The sequence below is a fragment of the Mus pahari genome, chromosome 6, assembly GCF_900095145.1.
Source record: "Mus pahari chromosome 6, PAHARI_EIJ_v1.1, whole genome shotgun sequence".
Taxonomy (NCBI): Eukaryota; Metazoa; Chordata; class Mammalia; order Rodentia; family Muridae; genus Mus; species Mus pahari.
Genome location: NC_034595.1, coordinates 4675947 through 4684250, shown reverse-complemented (window position 1 = coordinate 4684250; position 8304 = coordinate 4675947). Strand labels below are relative to the sequence as shown.

General features: G+C 39.3%; 1 non-coding gene across 1 annotated transcript; it reads right to left on the bottom strand.

Moving 5' to 3' along the window:
• Positions 1-7275: 7275 nt before the first annotated feature.
• LOC115064320 lies at positions 7276-7407 on the bottom strand. Its single transcript, XR_003844159.1, has one exon. It is a non-coding gene; the product is annotated as a small nucleolar RNA SNORA17 (small nucleolar RNA).
• Positions 7408-8304: the final 897 nt, after the last annotated feature.

Sequence of the window (8304 nt, the reverse complement as noted above, 5' to 3'; positions counted from 1 at the left end):
CAGTGCCTGACTAATACAGAAGTGGATGCTCACAGTCATCCATTAAAGAAGTACAGGGTCCCCAATGAAGGAGCTAGAGGAAGTACGCAAGGAGCTGAAGGGGTTTTTAGCCCCCTAGGAGGAACAACAATATGAACTAACCAGTAACCCCAGAGCTCCCTGGGACTAAACCACCAATCATAAATAAATAAATAAATAAATAAATAAATAAATAAATAAATAAATAATAAAAATTAAAAAATTAAAAATAAACACATGGAAGGACTCTTGTCTATAGCTGCATATGTAGCAGAGGATGGCCATCAATAGAGTAGGTCATCAATGGGAGGAGAGGTCCTTGGTCCTGTGAAGGTTCTCTGCCCCACTATAGGGGAATGCCAGGGCCAGGAAGTGGGAGTGAGTGGGTTGGGGAGCAGGGAGAGGGGGAAGAGGATAGGAGATTTTTCAGAGGGGAAAGTAGGAATGGGGATAACATTTGAAATGTAAATAAAGAAAATATCCAGTAAAAAAAAGAATATGTAAACCAAATAATTCCTTTCCTTCTAAAGTTGCTTTTGTTCATGTCTTTTCATCACAGCAATAGTAACCCTAACCAGACAGTCCCCAATAGGCTTTGAAAAACTAAATGCTCAGCTCTGAGATCTCTCTCTCTATCTCTCTCTCTCTCTCACACACACACACACACACACACACACACACACACACACGTTACATTATATGGATTTATGGACTGAGCAAGTTGTATTTACATATTTAGGGATAAATATGTGTGTGTGTGTGAGTGTGTGTGTGTGTGTGTGTGTGTGTGTGTCTGAAAACAATAAAGAAAATGAAGCTATGAATTTGAGAGAAAGCAATGAGAATACATGGGACAGATATGAGGGAGGGAACTGAAGGGGAAATTATGTAATTATATCATAATCTCAAATGTAAAAAAAAAATAAAGGAAAGTAAATATCAATAGATTATCTTTCTGAGAAGCAAGTTAAGGAACAAATGCCAGGATGACAGTGGTATAAAAGTTAGGAAAACTGGTGGTAGAGTTAGTTTATAAGAAAACAGACCCTGATATGAGAGTTTGTAGTTATAAATATGTATAGGAAAGGTCCCAGAAAGAATACTGGGGAGATGGAGAACTTGGGTGAAATATCAAGCAAAAGAAATTGTAGAATTGACAGATTCAGTTGTCATTCTAAGACAACACAGATTCGGACAATCTAAAGTAGCCACAAACTTCTTCCCTACTATATAGGTATCTATTTATTCTTTTATTTTTTTTTAACCTGGAGAAGTCTGAACAAGTAAGTAAGGTATAAATACTTTGTGATTGAAGTTGGGCTGCTATTTTTACTTTGATTGTCCCCAGAAGTATTTCATCTAAGTAGGGCATAGCACCAACAACAGGAATTGTATTCTACATTATGATACTCAGTTTTCAGAGCGTAATTTCTAAGAGGCTGAACTTGATGTGCAATAAAAATGGCACTTAAAAATTCCCATGAAGACCTAATTAATTATGTCAGCAGGGAAAAGTGCTCGTCAAAGAAGCCTGAAGATTTGAACTTTATCCCCATAACCTGCTGTGAAAAAGAAGTAATAAACCCAAAAGTTATTTTCTGACCTCCACACATGTATCATGCCATTTACGTGACTGTGCTCATATGCACATATCACATGCATACACCAAAAACTGTTAACTTTAAAGGTTCTCTATTAATCAAAACTGTCTGGATTGTATATGCTAACATGTTCTACAGGATATACGGTCATAATATCAGCCTCAAACTTAGTGAAGCAGGATACAGAATTGAGGGAACTCATACTTCACAAGCCTATGGGAGTTTGTAGAGAATGAGACTCTGCTGGTAGGGAAGGGAAACCTAGTATGCCTGTCAATTTCAATCAAGATGAATTACTGCAATATCCAAGATTTTTAGCAAAACCATCATGGAGTTGGGTTCAGTAAAAGCCGGCTACCATCACTTGCCTGTGGAGTACAATCACTCTGAGGTTTTCAAGGATGCTGGCCTTCCTAGGCAATGCAGTCCTCTGTGATTTGACAAATGAAGTACCCTTTGTTCTGCCTTACAGAATGTAATTAACTGGAGGATCTTTCGGCTTTTCACGGAATATTTACTTAAACATGTTTACTTTCACGTACCATCTGCCAGAGCTGAACTGCTATTCTTACTTTACAGAACACGAGCCTTCACGTTTTCAAGCTTTTGCCAGAGATGCTAGCAGATTTTCACAGTTCCCTGGGGCAATGTGCTGCACTGCCCACAATTCCCTGATCTATGAATACACTTAGGGTATCATCCCATGGATAAATCAGTCTCCAGGCTTCAGTGAGTACTATTAACAGAACCCTCCTCCTCTCTGGCAAGTCCAGTACCTCCTTAGGCAGCTCTTGTTTCATGGATTGATATTATGACTAGGTAAGGACAAGTAAATAGATCCCAGGATAAGGACTTTGTTCATTTCAATGGCAAAAAAAAAGTTATTGTCACATAAGATGGGGTTATTAGCCTTTTGCAAGGAGTAATATGTGTTTTGTAGTTATCAATGGCACAGAATAACCTGGAATCTGCTTTCTTCCATGTATCCTAACCCTACTCTCTCTCTCTCTTTGAGCACTCAACATTTCATTCCTCTCCAAGCAAGGCTTATTCTTCAGCAGAGCAGAATTGCTGTACTCAGAATGCTTCACTCTCCAGCTTTCTCTGAAGCTCTTGTCGTCTTCTAATTAAGTCTCTGGACCAAGCTGAAGCTGTCTTTTCCCTCCAGCCACAGGAGATGAGAGTCCCATTAGTGCTTCCTTTAATGCTTTAGTGCTTCCAATTAAAGATATTAAATTCTTTAATTCCTGCCTTTTCTGAACCAGTCAGACACCGAGGATACAGCATATATGAGGTAGTTTCTTCCAGTGGTATCTCATAACAGTTCAATAGTAGTAACAGTTTCAACACTTTCTTTAAAATTCCAACTGCCAGATGATGCCATTTCTATCTAAAGTTAGCAGGGAGTCTGCCCACACCAACTCAAAATTGAAAATTATAAGCATTCTTTGACATTTGTCTAAGCTCACATCCCCTAAGACACAGATACTCAGATATTTATATCCACCTAATTAAGTGGGACATTCGTGTGAGAATGACACCTAGGAGGGAGCAAAGGAGGATGGCGATGGAAGGATCAAACTAGAATAAACTTGTGACAAACACATCAACCTCTATGAACTGAGGAGATATTTAGAGCTCAAAACTTTGAAACAGTTTCCCAATCTTTATTACAATCTGCTGATAAACTTCAGATATAGTCAACTATAGAAAGAGAGTAATGACTAACTCCTCCATTTAATGGCAAGAATGCTTATCTGTCAACTGATGCAATTAAAGGTGGAAGAGTGAATGCCTTGACCCAGAGTGGCCATGCATTATATACTGAAGCATCCATTTCACCTTGGAGTAGTATTCCACATAAAACAACAGTTGAGAGCTGGAGATATTGCTCAATGTTAGAGTGCATTCAAGTATATACTAGAGGATATTCAATTTGTATCCACTGATTAAATCCAAAGTGTGGATGAACAGAACTCATAATTCAAAATGGGCAAAGTGTAAGAATACAACCTCAGAAACCAGTTACTCACTACTGAGTAATTCATAATTCTTTTTTCCTATTAACCTGTGGAATATTTGAAACAGAACAGAAACAATATATTGAATTCTGTGTCCTGTATACCAAGCTTAATTGTCCAATAAGTGATAAATGATAAAATAAAGTACTCTCAAAATTAGGTATATTGTCAAGTATTTTTGGAATGGTATTTTATCTCCTTACAAATATTAAAAAATAAATACCATTATATATTATATAATGGATCTGTAGGTCCCTTGTTGCCACACTATCAAATAGGTTTGTTAAGTTTACAAACTTGGGAATTTCTTGACAGTTTTTTCATATGAATTGGGTTTTTTAAAAGGGCTTATAAACACCTACATCTTGTGGTGCAAAACTAGTTCTAGAACACTCATAATATCAATGAACTCTACTTTCACACTTCCAATGGCGATTAATTTAAAATATCAGAAAGCACTCATGGTTTTTTTTTTTTTTTTTTACCTACTTGTACCTGGTCCAACTGAAGAAGAATTGATGAGACATGATTTTGTGCTAGAAATAAAGATGCTAATCTGTCTGATATTTAAGAAATTGTCCTAATTGACAAAATGATAATTTCTTAAGAACTATGTAAAACATTTTGGCAATATTAATAAGGCCATATGAGTCTACCAAAAATATTTGCAAAAATGTTTGGTATAATTTATTTATTTATGTATATTGTTAATCCTGATTTATTTCATGTTCTCTCTATGCCAAAGGTTAAATATGCTGTCTATTCCTTTTTATTTTCTATCTCAAAATAAGTATGGTGGGTACTATGTATATATTTTCTTTTATAATCTTCTGAAAAATGACAAAACATGAATATTATCAGGATTCCTGCTCCTCTCATAGCTGTAGTCCCTATAGAATTTTTAAAATTCAGTAGCCTGTATGGTAAGTACCTTAAACTATGGCAGAATTTCTCATGCTTATTTACATGTCAAAAATGTATCAAATAGTTTAATGAGAGATAATATGGTTGCTATTTTAGTCACCTGTGGTCACAACAGTTCTATGTAGTAAGTTATCCCAAAGGTTGACATTCAATATTAGGATTTTGTTTCTTGCTAACAATTCCATGAGCCACAGAATTTTTCTGGAACCACTAGTCTTACCAGTTATAACCAGTTCCTAAGTGGGACTTCAGTCTGTTACCTATACCTCCCATTCTTCTGGAATAAGCTAGTGTTAAAGAACTATCATGTTCTTTTTGTGGCCATCGTAGGAGCTTAAAAAGCCAATACAGAAATACAAACAAGTTCCAGATTGTATTTTTATCATGACTACCAATATGTCACTGGCCAAGTCAAGTCAACTGGCCAAAGTTTGAAAGCTATAAGTGTATAATAATCCCTCAAAGAAGGAAATGCTAAATTCAAAGAAAAATCTTGGCATTTCCTCTATTTGTTATAATTACTCTTGTGTCTCTCACCTACAAAAAACATCTTTTTTTCACCCTGTAGTGATTGAAAGCTATGCCTTATTTGATATCAGACTCAAAATGTACAATCTTTGTACATTTGTTCATGCGAGACTCAAGCCAAAGAGACAGCATCTATTTATAGCATGTCAATTTCCTAATTGAAATTAAAATCTTAAAGAGGTGTTAAGGCATATCACATTTCTATTTTAAACGTTTATTAGTTCTTTGTGAAATTCCACATCATTCACCCATTTCCACTCATCTCCCTCCTCCACTCATAGCTGTACTCCATCCTTGTAAAACCCCCACCAGAAACAGAAAAAGAAAATATCATTGTAGAGGCTGTAGTGTGTCACTGTGTTTCACAGTACACCGTTTTGTCCACACTTCTTTGCTTGAAGTGTTCATTGAAATGACTCATTGGTCTGGTAGCCTCTGACTTCTGCTACTCTATCAAAATTAAAACCTCACTGAGAAGCCTCTCAGCTATCCTGCAGTTGCCCTCTGTCATAGAGATTCTGTAGTTTTGGATCTGTTGGACCAGCCCCCTTCTGCACTCCAGCAGTTTAATCAATGGAGTACATGTTGTGTTGGGCCCATTCAAAGTCCTGAATCTGGGCTTGAGAGTTATCTGAACTGGCTAGTCCACCAGCTCTCAAACTCTCACACTCTCAAGCTCACTAGCCACTCCTGAAACCAGGGCCAGTTCTACTGTGCTTCTCAAGTGAGGTGTAGGGCCAGCTCTCAAGTTCTACAGCAGATAAGGGGGCAGGACCAGCTTTCCTGCATTCATAATTCCTGCATTCATAATCCTGGGGTCAACTCTCCTGCCTGCCTCAGATGGAAAGGGGTGAGGGTACAATGGGCATCTCTACCTCACCAATGCTGTGATATACAGGAAGGACAAGTTGTAGGACCAGCTAACCCATGACCCCACCATCAGATCCAACTCTACTGTTCTGCCCAGGGAATGTGCAGGCCCCATCTCCTGAGTGCTGCAGCTGGTGAGGGAAAGGAACAACTCTCCATTTCTCGTGACCTTAGAGCTGTCCCTTACTACCTTTGAGTCTCCAGTTCTGCCTGTCTTTATTGTGGTCACATCCTTCTGTTTCCCTTTCTCTTCCATTTCTCCACCACTTACTTGTTCCTCTTTGTGGTGCCCAGGGTCTCTGAATGTATGGGGTTGTCTTAGAAGTGGTTTCAAAGGATATAGGTACAGAGTCAAAATTTAGAGCTAAGATGAAAGGATGGACTATCCAGAGACTACCCCATTCGGGAGTCCATCCCATCATCAGCCACCAAACCTAGATACTAATGCTCATGCCAGCAAGATTCTGCTGAAGGGACCCTGATATTGCGGACTCTTGTGAGGCTATGCCAGTGCCTGGCAAACACAGAAGTGGATGCTCACAGCCAGCTATTGGATGGAACACAGGGTCCCCAATGGTGGAGCTAGAGAAAGTACCCAAGGACCTGAAGGGGGCTGCAACCCTGTAGGTGGAACAACAATATGAACTAACCAGTAACCCCTGAGCTCATGTCTCTAGCTGCATATGTAGCAGAAGATGGCCTAATCAGCCATCATTGGGAAGAGAGGCCCCTTGGTCTTGNAAACTTTATATGACCCAGCACAGGGCAAGGCCTGGGCCAAGTAGTGGGAGTGGGTGGGTAGGGGAGCAGAGGTGGGGGGAGGGGTATAGGAAACTTTTGGGATAGCATTTGAAACGTAAATAAAGAAAATAATAATAAAAAAAGACATAAATATAAAAAAAAAGAAGTGGTTTCAAGAGGATTAAGTTCTGCTTGTGCATTATGGCATGGAGCAAGGGTCATCTTGACCATGGTCTACTCCCCATCATTCCATATTTGTGCAGAAGCAAACTGGTGGTCATCTCAAGCTAGCTCCCTCTCCAGGCCCCATAGTGCTGATCTGGTTGTTGTCTAGAACTCATTTCTTGCCCAACCCACCTTATTGGCCCTATTGAGGGTCATCTGCCTTGGGCTTACCTCTGTCTGGGGCCCAAAGGTCCCAGGCAGGGTTCTTCTAGTCTCCAACTTGCTCCCCATCCTGGGAGCCCTTCTGGACTTTCGTGGCACTGCATTGGTGATCATCTCAGGCTAACTCCCTATCTGGGACCCCTGGCATCAGACTGATGGTTGTCTCATGCTTGTATTTTTCAGGGAATGGTAGCTTACTAAGCATTGAGATGTTCATAGGGCAGAGCACTGAATGGAAGCATAGCCTTTCTCCTCTCTGCCACCTACTGGTGCACATGTGACACAGAAGTCACATCTGCAATGTCTTTCGGGGCAGGGGCAATAATGCTCACATCTCACTAAGTAAAGCAATATCACCAAAACCAATATTGATGAAATATACAAATGTTCACATCCCATAAAGGCTGAGAGGAGAAAATAATCACCAGCTGAATAAGCTGAATGACCACAGTTCTTTATTAAACAACATTAATGAGCAAGATATAAAAGCATAGTTCATATAGCTTTTATTAATTTCTACAAATAATAATTTTACAATAGGCCCTCTTCTTCTTCCTTTATGTCATATATATGAGAAAAAAGGTATTATAATATATAGTGTTTGCAAAAGAGTATTGCGATGGTTTGTATATTCTTGGACCAAGGAGTGGCACCATTTGGAGGTATGGCCTTGTTGGAATAGGTGTGACCTGGTTGGAGTAGGTGTGTCACTGTGGGTGTGGGCATAAGATCCTCATCCTAGTTGCCTGGAAGTCAGTTTTCCACTAGCAGCCTTTGGATGAAGACAAAACTTTCAGCTCTGCCTGTGCCATGCCTGCCTGGATGCTGCCATGTTCCCACATATTGATGGTAATGGACTGAACCTCTGAATCTGTAAGCCAGTCCCAATTAAATGTTGTTTTTTATAATACTTGCCTTGGTCATGGTGTCTGTTTGCAGCAATAAAACCCTAACTAATACAAGTATGTAATTATTTTTGAGCCTATATCTCTCATTAGTGGAAAGCCATTTTCCCATATGGGCCAGGATCACAGGGATTCCAAAGCTTTCCTTAGAGGTCTGAATACAAGCTGGTGACCAGTGTGCTCACAAGCTAGAAGCTCCTTCCTTCTCTTTCCACAAGTTTTCAGCTTCAGATTTCTCACCTTCAGAGACCTCCTATAGAAACTAGATAACATCTCCCAATGTGCTATACATAATAAACATGCCAAAGT